This window comes from Sus scrofa, chromosome 4 (assembly GCF_054392235.1).
Source record: "Sus scrofa isolate SSC_HxYL_T2T_F1_AM1 chromosome 4, Sscrofa_HxYL_maternal_Yorkshire_Landrace_v2.0, whole genome shotgun sequence".
NCBI lineage: Eukaryota > Metazoa > Chordata > Mammalia > Artiodactyla > Suidae > Sus > Sus scrofa.
The window spans coordinates 64,871,078-64,895,653 of NC_139386.1; the positions used below are offsets into that span (position 1 = coordinate 64,871,078).

At 33.6% G+C, this 24,576-nt stretch overlaps 1 protein-coding gene across 3 annotated transcripts in view; it reads right to left on the bottom strand.

Moving 5' to 3' along the window:
* Nucleotides 1-24,576, bottom strand: part of HNF4G (hepatocyte nuclear factor 4 gamma) — a 131,328-nt gene that overhangs the window by 44,283 nt on the left and 62,469 nt on the right. Inside the window, exon 3 of one of the 3 annotated variants that reach the window (XM_021089184.2) lies at nucleotides 20,493-20,612. The exons of the other annotated variants lie outside the window; for them this stretch is intronic. The gene's annotated coding sequence lies outside the window, so the exon portion shown is untranslated. The remainder of the gene's footprint in view (nucleotides 1-20,492; nucleotides 20,613-24,576) is intronic. 3 annotated transcript variants of the gene reach the window in all.

The window sequence follows — 24,576 nt, forward strand, 5'->3', positions numbered from 1 at the left end:
TGGTGGGATTGTAAATTGGTGCAACCACTCTGGAAAACAGTATGGCGATTCCTCAGAAAACTACACATAGAACTCCCATTTGATCCAGCAATCCCACTCCTGGCATCTACCCAGAGAAAACCACAACTTGCAAAGACACATGTACTCCAATGTTCATTGCAGCACTATTTGCAATAGCCAAAACATGGAAACAACCTAAATGTCCATCAACAGAGAAGTGGATCCAGAAGATGTGGTATATATACACAATGGAATATTACTCGGCCATTAAAAGGAATGAAATAATCGGCGTTTTTAGCAACATGGATGGACCTAGAAACTATCATGCTAAGTGAAGTCAGCCATACAATGAGACACCAACATCCAATGCTTTCACTGACATGTGGAATCTGAAAAAAGGACAGACTGAACTTCTTTGCAGAACAGATGCTGACTCACAGACATTGAAAAACTTATGGTCTCCGGAGGAGAGAGTTTGGGGGGTGGGGGGATATGCTTGGGTTGTGGGATGGAAATCCTGGGAAATCAGATTATTATGATCATTATACAACTACAGATGTGATAAATTCATTTGAGTAATTTAAATAAATAAATAGTCATTCTTTAAGAAGACATAACATTCCTAAATATATATGCACTTAAAAATCTCCAAAATACATATGCAAAAATTCATAAATCTGAATAAAGAAACAGTCAAATCCACCACAGTACTCCTCTCCGAGCAACTGACTGAATAAGGGACATCAACTCAATAAAACATAGGTGACTTAACTCAAGCAGTGAACTCACAAATAAAGAGGTTCAACATAGTCATTTGATTTTGAGAAGATAGTAAATTGGAAATAAACATCTGGCAAGATTATAAAGGAAAGAAGAAAAGACACAAAGAATATTAGAAGCTATAAAAGGAATAAAGCAGTTACATCAGATATTTTAAAATAATATGTGAACATTATGAACAATTTTATGGCAGTGATTAGAAAATCCAGACCATATGGGCATTTTGCTAAACAAATTTAATTTACAAAGTTTGATCAGAAGATGTAGATAATCTGAATGAAGTAATTATTGCCTTAAGAATTGTATCTATTTATTAGAATCTACCAATTATAAGATTCCAGGCTCAGGAAATTTTATAAGCAAGTTATGTCAAACACTTAAAAAGTATATAAACTCCACCTTTCATACACTATTTTAGAACATAAATCAATTATTTTCATGAATATATTCTTAATTCGGAAATCAGGCAAGGACAGATAAGTAGATACAACACAAATAAAAATTAGCAAATTAAATCCAACGATATATAAAAAAATACAATATGATCAAGTTGGATATACTGTAGGAATGTTTGGATGGTTTAATATTTGAAATTGATGTAATTCTAATTTAATTTAGAGATTAAAATAATAAAGATGACAATGTAAAGTAGAAGAATTATTTGATAACATTCAATAGCCATTCATGATAAAAATTCTTAGTAAACTACAAATACTAGTGAGCTTTTAAAATAAAAATTAACACCAAATATTATTCTTAACAGTTAAAAAATAAGATCATAACTTTTAAAGTCATGAAAGAGATGAGATGGCAACTAACATTGCTTTTATTCAACTATGTTCTAGAGGACTTAAATGGGACTTAAAATTTTTTTGATCAACTTGTCCAAAGAGAAAACCCAAAAGAATTTACTAATACTTTTACTATTAATATGATCACTCAAAAAGTTTACTGAACATAAGCTCAAAAAATCCCAAATATCAATTGTATCCGCTATACTAGCAATAAACTGATAAAAAGTCTGGGTTTTGAAAAGAAAAAAAAAAAAATCTCCCAGGCAGCAGTGTAACAAAAATGTTAATGTACTTAGGAATGATGAAAACTATTATAAAACCTTATTGAAACTCATAAAAGTTAATCTACATAAATGGAGACATATACCATGTTCATGGATGTTAACACTGCTCAAGTTATTCTACATCGTTAACTTAACTTTCACCCATAGCCAATGATGTTTTCATTGTATTTGAATAAGTGATTCTATAATAGATATAGATGAAGAAAAGGCCCAGGAAAGCCAAGAACAAGCAGGAAGGACATTCCCAATTAGACATGAAGGCATACTTAAATATTATAGTATGATATAGTTACAGAGATAGTTAATATACAAGTAGAATAGAATAAAGTGCTGAGTTCCCTGTGGCATTCCCTTGTGGTGCAATGGGTCAAGGATCTGGCGTTGTCACTGCAGTGGCTTGAGTCACTGCTTTGGTTCAGGTTTGATCCCTGGCCCAGGAACTTCCACATCACACACCACGGGCACAGCCAAAAAATAAAAAATAAAGCACTGAAAATACAGCTATGTCTGGGTGAGAAATAATTGATATGTAAATGCCATTCCAGACCAATGGGCAAATGGTGGAATATTTAATAAATGGCCCTAAGAAGTTAATTATTCCTATGTAAATTATATGATCAAATCCCAAACATAAAGTATACGTAGGTAAATGATTTAAATATATAAAACAAAGCTTTTGTGAAAAAAAATCAATAATATTAAATATATTTATTTTCTTAGTATAGGAAATGGAATCATAATAAAAATTCAAAAAGCACAAACCATAAAGAAAATATTGATATACCTGATTACATTAAATTAATAAAACTTTTGTTTTTGTTTTATAACATGAAAAGATACCATAAGCAAAACAAAAAGCCAAAGTGCTAACTGAATAAAATATTAAGCAGTAATATAAAATGATTACAAGAAAATGTAAAAACACTGTTATTAAATATTAATTCAAAATGAGTTTTAGTTACATAGACTTCACTTATATAAAACACACATGCATAAATACACTCACTCAGAGATAGATGATAGACATGGAGATAGATGAGACAGAGAAAAAGAGTGAAAAAGAGAGAGTGTTTCACTCATGGGCCTTATTTATAAATTTTACTTTGACACCATTTCCAAATGAATTATGACAATGCCTCTCAGTATATCAGTATCCGATGATACCACCATATGATGGGCATTAGAATGTTCAAGTTTCTTACCCTCGAGCTCATTTGCTGAATTCCTGTTAGTCTGCCCAGTCCTGACTAAATGCCTCCAATTAACCTCAGGTCTCTTGTCAGTCAAATCTGAGATCCACAGCACTGAATATGGACCCCAGCATGATTCCCAAACTTTTGCACTTTCTATTTCTTTCTCATATTGGTTCAGTCCTTGGCTTTTCACAGTGAAAACTGTCTCATTACATAGAACTCCCTAGAACTAGGAATAAGACCCTAAAACCCTAGCTACAAATATCTCATCTTGCTTTTCTTTGGATGTTCTTTCAGCTGATTTCTATGTGAGCAGGTTCCTGCAAGTAGTTCTGCCTCCATGGTACTTTGTACTCACTTTCTAAGAGGACTTAATACACTATTTATGAATTTTCTGCTTGTGAATCTTAGCTGAACTTTCAGTCCTATAATCACTTCTACTCAGTTCTCTTCCTGAGATATCTGCTGTTTTAGCTGTCATTACTTACGTTCTGAAGGTTGGTAATCTCATCTTCTCTGATGGTTGCAATTATGTATATATGAATAATTATCATGTATATATATATATATACACACACACACACACACACACACACACACACACATATACACACATACATATACAAACATACAGAAATGATAGAGAGAGGGATATGGGTAGAGAAAGAAAGAGAGATAGAGTCAGAGAGAGAGATGTGGCCAAGCTAAACTAGACCAACCCTCTCATTTAGCCTCATCTTAGTATCTCAAACTTAGTATGTCCTAAATGGAAATTATCCTCTTCAAAACTTTCCTACCACCCTCCCAAGTCAAATCTATTTCTCTAGCAGTCTCTTAATCTATAATTGGTACCATCATCAGCCTAGCAGACCAACATCATCAGTCTAGATAAAATCCTAAATTTTATCAAATTCTTCCTCTCTCCCCTCTCCTCTTCTACTCAATAATCAATTCCTGCTACATCTATCTCACTATCTTTACTATAAATATTACTTTTATATGTAAAATATATTCCCTGGAGTTTCCATTGTGCCTCAGTGGGTTGAGAACCCTACATAGTGTCCATGAGGATGCGGGTTCTATCCCTGGCCTCAGTCAGTGAGTTAAGGATCTGGTGTTGCCACAAGCTATGGCATAGGCCAGCAGCTGCAGTTCTGATTTGACCTCTAGCCCAGAACTTCCATATGTGGCAGGTGTGACTGTAAAAAGAAAAAAATATATATATATATATATATACACACACATATATATACACACACACATATATTCCTTATAAAAAGAATAGTGATGAATATCATCCCCATTTCCCTTGTACCCTTTTGTTTTCTTTTTTTGCTTTTTTAGGGCCATACCTGCAGCATCTGAAAGTTCTCCAGCTGGCATCAGAGCTGAGCTGCAGCTGCCGGCCTATGCCACAGCCACAGCAATGCTGGATCTGAGCTACATCTGCAATCTACACCTCACCTCCCAGCAACACTGGATCCTTAACTGAATGAGAGAGGCCAGGGATGGAACCTGCATCCTTAGGGATACTATGTTGGGTTCTTAACCTGCTGAGCCACAGTAGAAACTCTCCCCTTGAGCCTTTAATTATAAAAGTCATATATGCGTGATTGGAAAAAAAAGCAAATTTTACAATGTAAGTAAATTAAAATTTGAAAGTCAATTCTTCCCCTCAGCAATGTCACTCTTCAGTGATAGGGATACAGAGACAGAGATTGTAATAAAGTAGGAGGTAGACATGTTATATAAAAAAGATAATTATCTATAATTCCTATATATAATCCATATATAAATATACAAAATACATTTCTTAAACACTCACACATATATAACATACACATATACAATGTAAAAGTTTCTATACATACAACCTTTTCAAATGCCTATAGAAATTTTCAGCCCAAATAAAATTGTATGTTCAACTGACGAGACAGGAATATTATTCTTCCTTTATATGTGGAATATCTATATCATTTTTACTCATTGTATGAAAGGATTTTTTATTGTTATTGTTGGAAGCTATTTCAGTGGTTTCCATCTAGGTCACAAGAACTGGAAGGGGGAAATAATCCTTACAGACTACCTTTTGATTTTACATAGGAGAAGAAAAGTGGAATTTAGGAAAAGCCAGTGCATAAACAACATATTCAGAAAATATTAGGAACTGTAATTAAATAGTAGTGAGCCAGTTCAATCAGGAAATCTACCAAGCTTTGAATTTAGAAAGAAGGTCAAAGGGAATGAGATTCTAGTAATCAGGATACAGACTACCCTGTAGGAATCAAGGAATAGGAAAATGAGGTGGCTTGTTAATTATTTTCTCTGATTAGGTTACCTATTTCTCCCCATGCACATTTAAATATTAATCAGAGATTCACTTTAGTACAGGGTTATTCAAAAGGATAAAATGAGGGAAGAGTTCAAGTACAAGATAAACAGCCACTTAAAAAGGAAGATAAGAGTTCACTGCTTACTAAACCTAGTACTTAATAATTATTAAAGCTTCTTATAATTTTATGATAGATTTCATTTTTGCTATCTTATAAACTAAATTTTCGTGTTGATGAAATTAGTATGGTATTTGTTTGACTTCGCTCATATTCTTATAAAAATCATTAAATCTTCTACTTTCAGTCCTATTTAACTTTTAGGCTACACAGTTTCTAATAAGCTAGAAGTTTGGTATGCAGTGGTAGAAAGAAAAAGTACCATTCTCTATAACAAATATCTAATCTTAGGTTACTTACATAACCCTTTTTAAAAGCACTTCCAGGTTTTTAAAACGCAAAAATAAAGCTGTCCTTTTCGTTAAGGGAGAAAAATCACCAAACTAACCAGTTTTAAAAGGGCAATTTTACCTCCAGGAATCTTAAACTGTGGAGATATCTTTCACAATTAGAAAATTAATTAGAGTGGACTGTTAGTTATTACAAACAGACTGTCAAGGGTCATTCCACTTAAATCACTGAGTAGTAAGCAGAGTTACTTATTCAAAGTCCGTGTATGTACAAAATATTTAAAATGTAACTGAGAGTTAAATGAATTCATCACATTCTCTCAGATGATTTTTAAACTAGATGGAAAAGTGTCAAGGATTCAAAACCATGTGTATTTGCAACTCATATTATGTAGTGCTTTACTATAACTACTGTATTATGGAGCTTGCAATATAACTATCTCAAGTCTCAGGCACATGTGTCTTGTTTATAAGTGACAGGACAGTCAGAATGACTCAAAAAGACTGCAGGACCAAACAATGTTCTTACATATTTTGCTTTATATTTGTCTGTTTTTTAGTAAATGAACATAATTTCAAAACAGCAGGATTTGGGGTTTCAAACTTTTGAAAACTTTGTACTGTTTATCTTGCTTTGGAAAAGGATTAAAGAGTGAGATAGGGAGAAAATCCAACTTAGTGTAGACCATGGAGAATCTGAAATTCATTTGGAAATTCCAAAGGTGTATTTGGAGACAAGAAATGTACAGTATTAATGAATCAATAGGCACAGCCAGCATGGAGTTTGAAGACATCTCAGGATAATGCTTCATTTGCAGTTGAGGAATCAAAGAGTTTAAGTAATTCATCAAAAGTTCACCAAGTTAGCAGAAGAATTGGGTTGAGAAATCAGTAACTAAATCAAATATTTAGCGGGTAAAATTCGTTCTCGCACTCAAAAACTAACATATTTTCAGAGAATGTGAGCACAGAAAAACAGAGCCCTTCTCTCTAAACTCTAATGAACTATTAACAAAATCCTCTGCAAAGAAAATTTCTAAATGATGGTCATAATAATGCTAAGAGTTAACTATATTGCAGATTCTGGTAGAAATTTCTATAACTACCACCATTAGTAAGAGAAATTAAGAAATACCTACTTTCCTTTTCACTCATGGACCACCAAATATAATAGGTCTAATTCTAAATCACAACTTCTTGAGTCAGACAGATAAAAGGCTCAAACCGGTTTCCAGAAGTCATAATTCAGAGTAAAAGACGCCAGAGTACTTAAATACAAGTAACGATGGATCATTTTAATTTTTAATAAAAACATCCAGAACCTAATAAATCATCATAAATGGAACATAAATACACAATTTAGAAAAAAAGGAAATATAAATAAATTACCCACATACGGGAAAACATCCAAACTTGGTAATAATTAAAGGACATTGATCTCAAAATATAATTTTATGCCTAGCATATTAGTTTATTTTATAAATGACATTACATGCTGCAGATAACTGATATCACTCATACAATGCTGATAACAGTATAAGCTGCCCTCCCCTAAACAGATATATGTATGTATTTATATGAGTGTGTATACATCAAGAACTGTTAAAATACTTAGAACTTTTGGCTGAGTAATACCAGTTCTAAGAATGTGTCTTTCTTAAGATTTAGGAAGCAGAAAGGCACTTGGTATTTTAAAAGCAGAATTACTATTGTTTAATATAAAGGGTAAGACTACATTTTCTGTTTCCTTTCCTGATTGTGCCCAGAATTTTACTGGCTTTTAGGGTTACAGAGGCAACTTTAGGTTTTGCGTATTCTGAAAATAGTCCACAATGATCCTTAGGTCCTTAGATCACCTGGAACTTAGTGTTTACTGACCTTAAACCAGTCGGTAGCAAAGGCTTATAACCTGTGATGACATAATTTTCTCATATGTGGCACACCCCCATTGGCACACCCAGAATTGTCAACAATTCTCTGCATTATGGCTGAAGGTAACCCCACTCCTTTCCTATTCAAAAAATCATTTAACAATTCGAATGAGTGATAGAGGTGTTTTTTTATTGGCATAGCACTGATTCAGTTCTAACACAAAAGAAACAATCCTCAAACTCTGCTCAAGGACTATGAGAAACAAGTTACAATATACACAACAATGACTGTCACATTTCTGCTTGTCATGGCACATTATAGGGGAAGCTCTGATCTGGATCAGCAGCCAGTGTAAGAATATCTTGACAATATCTGTCATTAGAAGCCAAAAACTCTGTATATCAATATTCTTGAGCTACTATTTCTACTACTAATAAAAATAATATATGGCTTTTATTAGATGATTACTCTTTGTCAGGCCGTACTTACTTTAATACTTTATCTTATTTAACACTTACAATAGCTCTGAAGATGGCCATCATTTTAATCTTTATTTTAGAGAGCAAAATGGTTCTTAGAGAGTGTAACTGAAATATAGTAACAAAACCAAATACGAATATGGAGCTATCTAATGTCAAAGTCTGTTCTTATAACCAGTGCATTGTTTTTTTTTTAACCACAGGAAATCTCTTTGAATATTAAGAATTATTTGCCTATAAAGTTTTTGATATGGAAAATAATCTCCTTCTCCCTCCAGATCCCAAACTGCCCTTCCTAGGGGCACCACAGCTATTTCATCACTATTGCAAATTTGTGCAGAGAAAATATAGGCATGTAAAAACTGAATGTGTGTAAATATGTTTGTGTACTTTTTAGGTAGAAATAAATCAAATCTACATTATGTCCCTCAAATGTCTTTGTTTGCTTGAGCATCTATCCAGGAAATGCTTCTACACCATGTATCGGGCAATCACTCTCTCAATACAGTCAAGTTATCTCCAGGCATTTGCTCTTATAGATGATATTATTACAAATAGTCTCTAAATATCTTTGCCCGCAATGTGTGAGTCTTTTCTAGAGACAGTATCCCTGAGTCAACAGGTATAATTTTTTTTTTCTTTTAGAGAGATCAGGTTAAATTACTTCAAAATTGTTGTAATAATTTATACACACACAAATACTATGTGACAATAAAATGCCTGTTTTCCCACGACCTCTTCAATATTAAGTAATAATGTAAGATTTTATTTTAGCTAAAATGAATAGTAGAAATATTATATTGTTGTGAATCCTTGCACTTCTTTAATTATTTGTATAGACCAGGCTTTTTTGGGTTTTTTTGGTCTTTTTGTCTTTTTGTCTTTTCTAGGGCCGCACTCACAGCATATGGAGGTTCCCAGGCTAGGGGTCTAATCAGAGCTGTAGCCACCGGCCTACGCCAGAGCCACAGCAACGCGGGATCCGAGCCGCGTCTGCAACCTACACCGCAGCTCATGGCCACGCTGGATCCTCAACCCACTGAGCGAGGCCAGGGATTGAACCCACAAACTCATGGTTCCCAGTCAGATTCATTAACCACTGAGTGATGACGGGGACGGGAACTCCAAGAGCAGGCATTTTAAATCTATTAGAAAGTTTATTTTTTTCTTTGAACTACACGCAAACATCCTTTGCCTATAAAGCTGGTTGCTACTTTCTTGATTTAAAAAAGCTCTTTATATATTAAAATTTATATTTATTCATATTCATTTGATATTGTAAATTAGCATTTTTCTCAGGCAGATTTTTAAACAATTTCACACAGTTAAATTTCATTATTTGTTGTGTTGTATACTTTACTGTGTTTACTGTTAGAGGTATTCTTATTAAAATTAGAGAAAAAATATTCTCACAATCTCACTCCCTCTTTCTTACAACCTGTGTAGCTATTATTTTCCATTTAAAAATGTATTTCATCTGGAATGTATTTTAGCATAATATATGAAGCAGAGATGCACTTAAAAATTTTTCTCTGACTACTGTCCTATCGTCTACATGTATTTATTGAATAAAATATTGTTTAGCAATCATTTGATATAGTCACCATATAAAAAGAAAAAAAGCTGTGTGTGTGTTTAGCAATACATTTGGACTATTTTATCATAATTCTATACCAATTTTTTAAAATTATAGTAGTTTTTTAGTATGTTTTAAAATCTGGTGTTGTCTATTGTTCTCAGGAGGTATATCTACACACACAACAAATAAACATATATAAGTATATACATATATAGTAATTATATATTTATATTTATTTATTTATAGTGTGATTGTTTTTAATATTCAAAGGGTTGTGCAACCAGATCACTATCTAATTACAGAACATTTTCATCACCCCCCCAAAAGCCCACTCATTATAAGCCCTTAGTGATCACTATTCCATATATTTTCTCTATTAGATTTCTTCATTCCAGACAATCAATACGAATGGAATATTTTGTGTGTATGAATTTGTCATATTCCTTTCATTTAGTATAATGTTTTCTTGATTCATCTCTCTTGTAGCATGTATCAGTACTTCATTTTTTATGGTTGAATAATATTCTATTGTGTGGATATTACTATTATGTTTATTCATCAGTTGATGGAAATATAAATTGTTTCCACTTTTGTCTTATGAATAATGCTGCTATGAACATTGGTGTAGAAGTTTTTTGCATCAACATGTATTTTAAATTCTCATAGTATATACCTGAAAGTAGAATTGCTGAATCTTATGATGAATCTATACTTAACTTTTTGAATAACTGTAAAAATTTTCTTCCCAAAGCATCTGTGATATTTTGTATTCTATCCAATAATGTATGTGAGGTTTCAATTTTTCAATGTCTTAGCTAATACTTGTTATTGTCTGTCTTTTTTATTGTACTCATCATAGTCTTATTTCATTGTCATTCTAAATTGCACTTTCCATTTATGGATCTTCTTTATGAAACTACCTATTCAAATCCTTTGATCATTTTTAATTGGGTTATGTATCATACTACTGTTGCAGTGTAATAATTCTTCATATATTCTGGATACTATCCCCTTAATAGATTTATGATTTTCAAATGTTATCACCCATTCTGTGGGTTGTCTCTTCACTTTCTTGATATTGTTCTTTGAAGCACAAAGATTTTTAATTTCGCTGTCTTTTTTTCTTTCATTGCCTGTGTTTTTAGTATCATATATAAAAGTCCATTGCTTAATCCAAGTTTATGAAGACGTAAAACTATGTTTTCTTATAAGGATTTTATAGTTTTAGCTCTTACATTTAGGCCGTGATCATTTTGAGTGTATTTTTATATACTGTGTTAAGTAGAGGTCCAACTTCATCCTCTTGCACATGAATTTCCAGATGCCCCAACACCATTATACTCTTTTCAAAATTGACTAATTATAAATGTATGGACTTATATCTGGAATTATCTCAATTCAACTTCATTGATCTATGTATCTATTTTTATTCCGGGACCATTCAGTTTTAATTACTGTAGCTTTGTAATAAGTTGTAAGTTTTGAAGTCAAGAAGAATGGATCCTCCAACATACTTTTTTTTTTTTTTTCAAGATTGATTTGTCAATTCTGGATTCCTTGTTTTTCCGTATGAACTTTAGGATAATCTTGTTAAGGTCTGCCAACAAAGGCTGCTGAGATTTTGTTTAATGAGTAGATCAGTTTGGGGATTGCGCCATTTTAACAACATGAAGTCTTCCAAACCATGAATGTGGGATGTCTTTCCACTTACAATTGACACTTGAATAACACAGGGATTAGGGGTACTGGACCTTCACACAGTGGGGAATCTGAGTTTAATCTATAGTTGGCTTTCCATATATGCAGTTCAATATCTGGGGATTTAACCAACCTCTGTTCATGCAGTAGTACTGAAGAAAATTCGCATGCAAGTGAACTTTACAGTTCAAACATTTGTTGTTCAAGAGCCAAATGCATTTAGATCTTCAATTTATTTCAAGAATGTTTGTAACTTTCAGTATATAAATCTTGCACTCCTTTTGTTAAATCTATTCTTTGGTATTTTATTTTTTTAATGCTATTGTTAATAGAACTGTTTTCTTAATTTCATTTTTGGATTGTGGACTCTAGTACATACAAATACAACTTTTTAAAAAATATATTGACATTCTATCCTATAACCCTGTTGAATTTACCATAGTAGCTCTAATAGCTTTTATGAAATTCCTCGTGATTTCATATACACAACATCATGCCATCTGCAAATAGAGATACTTTTACTTCTCTCTTTCAAATCTGGATGCATACTCTTCCTTTGCTGGTTGTCCTGGCTAGAACCTCTAATATAAAGTTAAATAGAAGCAACAAAAGCAGGCATTCTTGTCTTATTCCTGATATCTGGGGGATGTGTTCAGTCTTTAAACATTAGATGTGATTTTTTTGTTGTTGTTAGGTTTGTTTTAACTAGTGAAGGAAGTTCACTTTTTCTAGATTGATGAAAAGGATATTGGAGTTTATCAAGTGCTTTTTCTGAGATGATCATGTCATTTTTGTCTGTTATTCTTTTAGTATGCATTGATTGACTTTTGCATCTATATTCATAGAGTTACTGTCTGTAGGGTTTTTTAATGATATCTCTGTCTAGTTTTGGTATCAGGGTAATACTGGCCTCATAGAATATATTCAGAAGTGTTCCCTCCATTTGAATTTTTTAGAATAGTTTTCAAAGAATCTGTGCTAATTCTTTTTCAAATATTTGTTAGAACTCATCATTGAAGCCATCCAGTCATGGGTTTTCCTTTGATTACTGATTCAATTTTATACTTATTAAAAGTCTATTCAGATTTGTTATTTCTTCTAGAGTCAGTTTGTATACTTTGTGTCATTCTAGGAAAATGTCCATTTCATCTATGTCACTGAATTTGTTGGCATACAATTGTTCATAGTAAAGCCTCATTTTTTTCTCTTACTTGTTAACTTGACAGAGTTAACAGAAGACCCAAAAAGTGGGTATGGATTTTGAATAATATACTCCAAAATAATTAATTATAATTAGGAAAATATCATTTCTGAAGAAAAATCTGATTTATATAAATGTTGTTGGAACAAGACTCCCTGCATTAAGCAGTCTTTTTTGTTTAAAATTGTGTATTGATACTCTGACATAAGGGATTATATGGTAGAATTTAAGGATTCTCTGTGGTTCACAAATGTCTTAGTGTTTGCCTACAGTATACCTTAATTTTCTTTTGAAATTTCCAGTGAGGCCTCTATTAATATGTATATAATAATATCATTATGGTATATTTTAAAAGAGTCTGTACATATTTTTGAAAATTTTTATACCTGAAACTGAGACACCAGGGTAATAGTAAATACAATTTAAGTTTGGCTTCTAAATTGATTTGTAATAGCACAGCATCAGACTCTTCTTTTCATAAAAAAAAAAAAAACAAGAATCCTATGAATAAATTCATAGAGTAACAATTGCTAGGAACACAGAAATATCTAGAGAGTTTCTTTCATTACTGTAAAGAAAACAAAGACATCTAGGAAAGATCAGGGAGCAACCAGGAAGAAAATAGATTTGATAATAGGATTTAAGATGAAATAAAGATTTTCTGCCCTGAATTTATAATGATGTTCTTCTCTTCAATAGTTATAGGAAAACAATGTTATCTTATTCTCTGTGAGTTATTTATAGGATATATTATTTACTGGAATTTACACCTCTTTTAATTTCTCTATTATGTCCAGCAGTTAAGAACTCCTTCTGCAAGGAATCAGATGTGATATCCTCTGCCTAATGAAGTTAAATTTACTCTAACAACACACAAACACAAACACATTTCTTTCTGTTAATAGAACAGACTTTGTGTTAAAACAGCTGTTCTATGCACCTAAGGGTCTTTAAAATAGAATCAAATACAAATACACAGCTCTCTTTGGTTCTAAGTCATTACACTCTTCTCATCTACACAACATTTATATACCCAGTCAAGTCTACTGGGAAGCAAAGGGCTGTGGACACTACTTAACCAAACTATTCTGAATCATGGGTCAATGAAACTGAGAACATGTACTCTGTTACAGCAAAATCTGTACTTGGTTGACAAGGTAATATTTCTAAATCAAGTAAACACCACTGCATTTGATTTTTCCTAAAACGGCAATTCTCATAATCACAAAACTTTATGCTGGTCATCTGAGATATGGCAAAACCTTTTTATTAAAACTGATTTTAATGCTATTTACACATATAGTAATAATGTAGTTGATCCTGCCAGCTCCTGAGTCTAGTGAATTTGGGGACTTACAGTAATATTGCTGGTTAGTGTCTTGTTTAAGAGTAACCTCCCATCCTTAACAATGCTAATAAAAGTGATAATAGTGAATGCCATCACATAGGGATATTCCAAATGGAGATTTCTGAGATATTACAATTTATTAAAGTTTTCTTTAATCTTTAAATTTTCTCATTCACACACACATACACACATGGTTGACAATGTAGAAGGAGACTAAGGAATAATCATGTGGTAGGTAAGTGATTTTTTTGATAGTATTTCATATAAAAGAAGAGAACAAGATGAGATGGGTATGGGGGCACTGTTTCATTTTTCAAATCGTAAAAACTATAACCTGTGAGTCAACTGCTAAAGCACAAATAGAATAAGAAAAAATTCATTTTGCTCCAAAACCATTGCCTTTTGTTCTCCTTCCGTGATATTCCTCATTCTGTCCTCCATTTTTTTATTTGGTAACATATAACAGCTTATTACCGGAACCTAATTACTCATTAATGGAGACCAAACTTCATGAAACTATGTAGTTTCCTTTTTTTGGGGGGGGGGGGGGTCTTTTTGTTATTTCTTGGGCCGCTCCCGCGGCATATGGAGGTTCCCAGGCTAGGGGTCCAATCGGAGCTGTAGCTGCCAGCCTACGCCAGAGCCACAGCAACGCGGGATCCGAGCCGCGTCTGCAACCTACACCACAGCTCACGGCAACGCCGGATCATTAACCCACTGAGCAAGGGCAGGGACCGAACCCGCAACCTCATGGTTCCTAGTCGGATTCGTTAACCACTGCGCCACGACGGGAACTCCTATGAAGTTTCTTAAACACCAAGAACATCACCCTGCCCACAGATGGCAGGCCATAATTTAAATAAAATTTCTTCTTGTCACCTTTTTAAAGTATTAGCTTATTGTTAAACTAAAATATATTTTCAATGATTTTGTCTCTGAGTGCATGTTTATTTATATGTATATCCTGAGTGAACAACATTATCTAAAATTTAGCCCTTTCAAACATTACCTTATTCATTCATTCATTCAAAAGACGGTAACAATCATTTTTATTTAGTAGACACTAATCTAGGCAATAATTTCAAGGATTAATGTCATCGTACTTGTACTTGATAAAACTGTTTCTAAATACACATGATTCATAATATTTTAATATGCAATCTTTATTTATTATATTCAATAAAAACAAATTTAATCTCTAGTCAGTAGCAGTATTCTCAAGGGTCACAAATTAAAGGCCAATTTATGCAACTATAATAAAAGACCTTATTAATGTGTGTCTCTTATTTTAGGCCATAAAAATGGCTTAATTTTCACTTATCTACCACATCATTTGCTGCTAGAAGGTAGGGGGGAATGCTTTCTACTCACTCCCTGCAAAAACACTTTGTCTGACTTTATTATGTCATTTATTTCATGTTAATTTATTGAATACATGTTCATAACCTCAATACACTGCTTTTTTGCAGGAAGATTCAATGTTTTATAAAACTCAGATTTTTCCCATAGCTTTTCAACAAAGTATGGACTCAGTACATTATGATTACTTAGTCAGTAGTCCTAAAATATATTACTATTTAAATATAAATACAAGGCTTTCTGGGATCTCAGATTTTGAAAATATTAACACAGTGAGAATGGATTTTTATGTCTGCAAATTTGCTTAGAGTGGGAAATGTAGCAACAGAGAGAATTTTTTAAAAATGTACCTCAATTATTGGGACAAATTTTCAACTATTTCTTTTGGAAAAGGACCACAATAAAAAACGAAGTCAGACAATGAAATCAGTAGGTATCAAAGGAATTTTCTAATTCTTACTGATATCGGTGGGAATTATATATGCTTATCAAGTATTTAAAAAGGATAAAAACACTATGAGGCTTATATAAATTGATTTTTAAAACACTGTTAAAATAGATACTATGAAACATTAAGAATATATACAATTTTGGGGAGTTCCCATTGTGGCTCAACGGTAACGAACCTGACTAATATCCATGAGGACTCAGGGTCGATCCCTGGCCTTGCTCAGTGGGTTAAGGATCCGGCATTGCTACGAGCTGTGGTGTAGGTCACAGATGTGGCTCAGATCCCATGTTGCTGTGGCTGTTGTGTAGGCAGGCGGGCAGCTATAGCTCCGATTTGACCCAGAGCCTGGGAACTTCCATCTTAAGGGGATGTGACCCCAAAAAGACCAAAAAAAAAAAAGGAATATATACAATTTTGAAAAATAGGAAACATAATTACTAAACAAATACATAGACAATTTCACTCTAACTACACTGAAAACTATAAAGAGTATTTTTTTTTTACATTTCAAATTAGCATTTTTTTTTTCAGTTACAATACCCAATGCTAATAAAGATACAGTAGAATGGACAATCTTTTACACTTATGTTGGAAATACTCATTAGGTACCAACATTTTACAAAGGTACGTTTATAATATTTGCCTCAATGATTCATTTTGTGAAGAAGAGGGCCTTTTTAGGGAACTCTTCAGGGTGGAGAAGCCCATGTCCCACCATCTTGCATTTCTCCTTAGGGCATCAAAGAGTCTACCTAATCCAGTTCAGCCCAATAGCTCCCTTATTTACCTTGCTTCCTTCTCTAAAAATTTTCAACACGAATCTGGTCCATCTCAAGGATAAACCAATTTCAATCCAAAATTTCACTAAACACATGTTAAAACAATTACAAAGGAGGCTGTTAGACTAAAGTAGCTCTATTGCTTTGGTGGCTTATGTAAGCAAGTCAAAATCTAAGCTGCAAATGCTTCAAAAGTAGGAAATTAAAAACTAAGGATAATAAATCATAAATAGTCAATTAGGTTTCAAGCTAATCAAATGCTTTCCTTTATTTGCAACTTCTTGATTGGCCTGTCCCCTAGCTCTTGTTCTGGAGGCTCCCAACTACTTAAGTGTTGGCATTATCCAATCAGGATTGACTTTTGGTCAAACTTTAAAATTTTTAATATGCCTCAGTTTAGCTTTTAACAATATAAGTAAAGGTAGACACACATTTTTTCATGCATTTTAATGTTTTATGATCTATATATGATACATGTGTATTTGTACATATACATATATATATATATATACATATATTTTAAAATTATGTTCCAATTCTGTTCCCTTATGCATCTTTCATAGACAGTGGGTCTGCTGGTTGCCACCTGTGTCTTGTGCCAAACCAATTTTTTAAATTTAATTTTTATTTTATAATATTGTATAGTTGATTTACAACATTGTAATATATATATGTATATTCATTCTTTTTCAGATTTTTTTTCCCATATTGGTTATTACAGAATATTAAGTAGAGTTCTCTGTGCTATACAGTAGGTCCTTGTTGATTATCTATATTACATATCATAATGTGTATGTGTTAACGCCAAACTCCTAATATATCCCTCCCCACCATGTTTCCCCTTTGGCAACTATAAATTTGTATTTGAAGTCTGTCGGTCTGTTTCTGTTTTGTAAATAAGTTTTTTTGTATCATTTTTTTTGTTTTAGATTCCACATATAAGTAATATCATAGGGTATTTATCTTTCTCTGTCTGACTTATTTCACTTAGTATGAGAATCTCTAGGTCCACCTATGTTGCTGCAAATGGCATTAGTTCATTCTTTTATATGGCTGAGTAAAATCCTATTGTATATGTGTACTATGTCTTCTTCATCAATTCCTCTATCAATGGACATTTAGGTTGCTTCCATGTCTTGGCTATTGTAAATAGTGCTGCAATGAATACTGGAATACATGCATCTTTTCGAATTATGGTCTTCTCCAGGAGTGGATCTTATGGTAGTTCTATTTTCAGTCTTTTAAGGACTGCCATACTGTTCTCCTTGGTGGCTGCACCAATTTACATTCCCATCAACAGTGTAGGAGGGTTCCCTTTTCTCCACATCCTCTCTAGCAATTGCTGCTTGTAGACTTTTTGATGATGGCCATTCTGAACGGTATGAGGTGATACCTCATTATAGTTTTGAGTTGCATTTCTCTAATATTTAGTGATGTTGAGCAGCTTTGCATGAGCTTTTTGGCCATCTGTATGTCTTCTTTGAAGAAATATTTGTTTAAATCTTCTGCTCATTTTTTGATTGGGTTGTTTGGGTGTAAAACCAATCTTGTTCCAAGAACAACCCTCCTCCTTGCCTCCAAAGGGGAAGAGGCAGAGACTTTTTAGGCTGTTCTTCTCTCACTTTTTGAAAGAGAAATCATTTTCATTGTTTATCAATGAAAGCTAAGAATGACTTTCTGGCCTTCCTCAGGTAGTTCCTGTGAGGATGAGATGGGCCATTCTGTGGAGTGAGCTGGGACTGATAAAAATCAAGTAAGGGACTTCTGTGAATAACCTCTTTCAGGCTCTGGTTCATCTCTTCAAGTAAGGATAACAAGACATCTCATAAAATGGTTTTGAAGAATAAATGAAATAAATTGTGAGAAATCTTTATGTAATCTATGAAGGAGCATAGTAAAGCCTGTTAGTATATATAGTAAAATGATGCACAAACAAATAGGATTAATATAAAGCTCCAATTAGTGCTAGAATTTGCATTTTATCCATAAATATTCTCTGATTTAACTAGATTTTCCAGTCTCTTTTTAATCTTTCACTGGAGAGCTATTGAAGGGATAGTAAAAGAATCTCTCCTGCCCTACATGTGTTTCTCTGTGGGTTAGATATTATCTGAATGGAGATTAGATTAGCATCTAATCTCCGATGCTGGCTAGAGTGATTCATCACTATCAATGCTGAAAGAATTCATAAAAGGAAGAAACAGTAGGTGGGAATAACAGGAACAGATTGTAAGGGAGGTGACACCTCTGCTGGGCCTTGAAACACTGGAATTAATCTTAAGAAACAAGCATTCTAAATCAGGAGTATGAAAATAAGTATTAAAAAAAAAAAAAAAAAAAAACCTCATTTTAAAGGTGAGTTCCTTCAGCATACAGGAAAAGAATGAAACCAGGTCATAACAATACATGTTGGTATAAAGCAATGGATAAGAAAATCAGCACTGCACTGGGGCAAACCTTGCCTGGACAGGTTATCATGGAAACAGGCTTAAGAGAATGGCTGTAACGACTTCATTGTCTAAAGCTGCTTGCTGGTTTCCGGCTCTGCTCTTCTTGTGCATATTTTGCCCACTGCAGTCTGTCTCAAATAGCTGGCTTCATCTCTTTGGAAATCTTCATAATGGATCTAAACCTTTATCTTCTAACAGATTTGCATTCTCCACTTCATTGAGAATCATAGTGATCTTAGAAGGATGTTTTCATATTCCTCAAATTTCTATAATTAGAAAAAAATTGCCCAAAAGATGCTAGGGTCTTTATGTATAATTGTTAACTACCCATTTTCTTTATTCTCAACATGTATCTATTGGTATATAAAATATAAACATGGTAAAATTAAATTCTTTGGCAAAAATTACACATCAGTAATGTCAGAACCATATAGAACCAATTAAAATGTGCTTGTGCTAAGACTCTATATTATCACATTTATTCTTTCAATAACCCTTTTCATAGATATTCTTCTTATTATTATCATCATAGTAGAATAAAGTGCTATTTACAAGAATTAAGTTACTTTCCTCAAGTCACAGACCTCATAAATGGCAGATGTGATTGAAAAGTTCATACTGTTCAAATATGATTAAATGAATTTTAAAGATTGGGCAAGATGTGTAGCCTTTGGGATTTCCAGACCATACAGGGTGCTACAAAAACCCCAGCTTTAATTCACAAAGTGTATACTGGTACTGAACCTACCAAAGTAGGAAGCTGGGGAACCGAAAGTGAGAAATTCATATTATTAAGCACACACCTCTTTCTGCTGAGTATTTTTTATGTCTATGTGTGTAGTTTCAGTCAGCTAAGAGTAGACAGTCACAATCTTCAAATTGCTCTGTTCTACTGAACACAGAAATGTATTTTTTATTATCTGAATTATAAACATTAAAAATTCTCCTGGTTCACAAAATCACAAAAGAAAATCCAAGAGAAAAGAGAACTTCCAGAACGTTGACTCTACCACATTAGTGCAAGGGGGTTAAATATGTGCATCTGCTCTGATAAACAATTTTTATTAACAGAAACTGTTTTCTTTGTCATTAAATAAATGTTCTTTAAACACTAAACTTCTTAGTTTGAAAATGTGCTAATTAGTTACTCAGTACTAGGTTCCAAACTGCTGCCCTGCTTAGTGCTCAGTCTGGGACCTCTGCATATAAGCATTTATGATATTTTATCAGGAGTTATATCAGAAATAAGAATGGCAAAAGGCATAATCATAATATTGGTGGAACAAATCCTATTTGCAACATAAAATAGGAAGAAAAGGAGTTCCTTAAGAAGGTTGTGGTCAGTATACACACTGACACCTTTCAATGTATACGAAATCTTAGAAATCACAAGCAAGGAGACAAGAAGAAAAGAGGTCTTTACAAGGTGTCCAAGTAATAAATAATTTACAAAGCAATTTAGAAACCTCAGCAGTCACCACTTACAAGGCTGTGGTAGGGAACGGAGTCTATATTTGTAGAGAAGAGTAGAATCAATACAAGGAGTAAGCTGTCAGTTTTTTCTATAGTGTCAATATCTCAGACTGGCTGCTTTCACTGGTGCTCCTGTGGAAACAATTTCCAAAAGTATACTATTGAGTGACATGCTGCATGGATTAAATGATTTACTTTAATCCCCTAACTGCATGTTGAAAGACCAATAGCCCAAAAGGAATACCAGACAGCCTGAGGACAAAGCAACCTATAATAACAGTGTGATTTTTGGAATGGTTTATACTTAAGAAAATCCCAGTGCCACAGCCAGTTCCATCCAGAACAACAAGTAAAAATGAGAATTGGCCACAGCAGATTTATAATATCTGGCTATCAGGAGGCTCATTCGCAATATTGAGAGAGCTGATTAAATAGATTTATTGGCCAACTTTCCAGTTTGTAAGTCATCAGATAAAATGGTGATTTGATCTTAGAACAGCAATGGGTAGTCTTAACTACTCCCTTTGCATTTATATCGATGCAAGAAAGATCTGGCAAAATTGTCTGAAGTGTCTTATCAAGCTCAAACACGGTCTTAGCACTAACTAATTAGGTATAAGAAGTGCTAATTTCATTTACGTCAGAGGCTATAAAATTAAACCGACTGTAAGCATAGAGCAATGGAGAGGTTCAGAGACAAGGGTAGCAAGAAAACACGCCATCTCTAGACATGACGTAGGTTTTAAAAGGGTGGCTCTCCCAGCTCCATTGTGATGTGACTTTGATCTTTTCATCTTTTAAAGATGAGTTCAGTTTATCTCTAGTCTCTTCCAGCGCTAACAATTCTGTTAGTATAAACATCAATTACTGTTCAATGATACAGCACACTGATCATCTGTGAGCTACTGAGGTGTGTGGGAACATTTGCCCTTAAATTGAAAGGCAACTGAATTGCTGGGATAAAAAACTACTGAATTGCTGGGATAAAAAACTACAATGTAAATATAAGTGGGGTTTTTCGGGTTTTTGTTTTTTGGGTTTTCTGGGTTTTGGTTTGTTTGTTTGGTCTATTTTCCCAGTTCAGATTCTACCTTTTAGGAACAGTCACATACATTCAGAAGGTGGAAAAGATGCAGATTCTTCACTGCTCCTGCAGCAGTAGCAGGTGAATAAATGCTCAGGCTTCAGCACATAGGAGTTTCTCTAGTGGCCTCTGTTGTGTTCCTGATACTCAGCTCCTTCAGTGTTGGAAAGTAGTTTTATCAAGGCTGGCAGCTCCTTAACTCTCTAAAGTCCATGGTGAACCTGAAAGCTAAGGTGTCCTTTCCCGAATTCTGTTTCTCCAGGCCTTCTACTGGTTTCGTGAGCAGTTAGTTTTTTGAAATCCCTTCCTTCTTCAGATTTCTAAAGTGGCTTCCGTTTTGTGACTGAAGCACAGAGTGTCTTTTACGTTTATTAGTAGGCGGAAAACATCACAACACACATATTCATTTTAAAGTTTGAGGAAACAGAATGAGAAAGAGTGTCAAAGACACTTGAAATAAAGACTATTAAGAATAGCTGATCCATACTGCCCCCATTTAAATCTCAGTTTTCTCATCTGTAAAATAAATCATCTGGTATATTAATCTCTAAAATCAAGGCACTAAGATTACATCATTCTAAATTTTTATTCAAAATGTCCAAATGTCCAATTTTGTTAAATTGCTTATAACAGCAGCAATTTCAAATACGGTTTTTATTTTCAAGGCGTCTTTATCTACTTGGGGAGAGAAAAATCAGTAATTAGCAGGAAAAAGTGGGAAATGAAATTATTCTAACTTCTGAAATTCAGGGAAAATTTCTAATTGAAGATTTGGGTAATCGTGATATTAGGTCTAAGCTGGGATTTGCAAAATGCGTTGATTTTGATTGGTAGACAAGAGAAGACTTTGGGGTAAAAGGAAAGCAAATAATGGGTGATCGAAAGAATATGCAGGACTTTGATTAGACTTTAAAAGCGGGGCTACATTATAGAGGGGGTAGCAAACGCTAGGCAGAAATTTTCGATTTTGTTTCCAGGCATGAATGGAAGCCATTAAAAATTTTTTTTGAGTAGATAAGCGGTAAGTGTACAAATCAAATAACACATAAAAAAATCAAATATGTATCTATCCTGGAAGTCTTAAATATGGCAGGCCTTGAAACCAAGGACATCTTATAAATTTTGATAATAAAACAAAATAAAGAAAAAAAAGAATGAGTGATCCATACATATAATTATATGCAAAAGGACAACTCATCTGTGAGTTGGCAAAAGGAGACTGCCTCAAGGTAAACCTTATCAGTAAGGAAATTAAAGACTGTGAAAATATGAAATGTAAAAGTTGTGAAAATTCTTATTCAGAAAAGAGTGAATAAACAAAATGGGGTTACCAGGTTTTACAATGTTTCAGATTTCTAAGATGTTAAGTGGGATTATAAAATTACTCAGTTTTTGAATTCCCCTTTGGAGAGTGAATTTTCAAAATCGACTAAAATTTTAAGCTGGAAAAGGTTTTAAAATTTTTGTTTTTGGTGTGCTAGAATTGGGCCAGGTTCCATCCACAAAAGCATAGATAAGCTACATGGTTCACTCCACAAATGAACCATAGTAAATTATTAGTAATTTAAATACTACTAGATAAAGACTACTATTCACATGTATTTTGTCTTCCATCTCAGGGCTTAGCTCTACTCTGCACTTAACAAAATTTCAGCATACATCTATGATCAAGGAAGGAAGAAAAGATGGCCAAATCAGGTTATTCAAATCTAGTTATTAAAATGTAATAAAATGTACTGTCAAAGCTCAGGGAGAAAGCATGTTGGGATCTCTGCAAAAGGGACAATGAAAGTTACATTTTAAGTCATGTAGAGGATTTAAAGAGAAATAATTTGGCAAAGGCTGGTCCTAGAGACAATGTCCCAAGGAAGGATCATCAGATTCATTTGTAACATCAAGCCAAGAAGTCCAATATCCTGGTTAAGAAAAATCAGCTAGAAATTAGCAATCTAGTAAGATAGAGGGTATTCATTCATTCAATCATTTACTCATAAGATTGACTTTGGATTAAATTATGTGGAAAAGTTAATCAATTGCTAATTGTATGCCAATTCACGAGATGGTTATAGCTCTGCAATATACAGAACTCTGATTTTTCTCTTTCACATAGTGTGATTTTTGAATGAAAACTCTGGAATTTGGTGTCAAAATATCTGGACTGAGCAGTATGCACCATTCTAGGGTAGATAGATTTTAATAACTATTTTCCTTTTTATAGAAAATGATAAAAACTTAGTGTAGAAAACTTGAAGAATGTTAAAATTGTGGGCAAAACTTAAGAACTACTGCAACCCTACCACTATATCTTTATGTATTTTTCAAAATGTAAAATGCTTGTAAATTCATTATTAATAATAAATTAACACGAAGTTGGTGATCTCTCACCAAATTAACCAACAAATATGAACATTTAATATAGTTCAACAAAATATAGTTGACATTATATTAAATGCAACAACTTGCACAATCCATGGCTAAAAGCTTGGGCACTACATTCCAAGACATCAGAGTTCAATTTGAGCTGCCCACTGACTTGCCATATAACTTTGGACAATTATTCTCTCTCTAAGATTGTTTCCTTATCCATAAAAGGTGGTAGAGATGGTCCCCATTTTATAAGTTTTATTTGGAGTCTCAGAGAGATTATGTGAAAATTCCTCAGCACAGCACCTTACATCCATTCATTCACTCATTTCTTCAACAAATTACATACATATATTTGTCTTTCATCTTTTTAGGGCAGCACCCGTGGCATTTGGAAGTTCCCCGGCTAGGCGTTGGATCAGAGCTGTAACTACCAGCCTACACCACAGCCATAGCAATGCAGGATCCAAGCCACGTCTCCAACTTACACCACAGCTCACCACAATGCCGGATCCTTAACCCACTGAACAGGGCCAGGGATCGAACCTGGATTCTCACGATACTAGTTGGGTTCATTAACCACTGAGCCATGACAGGAACTCCAACAAGTATTTACTGAGCTTATACGGTGACCCAGTTTCTGTACTG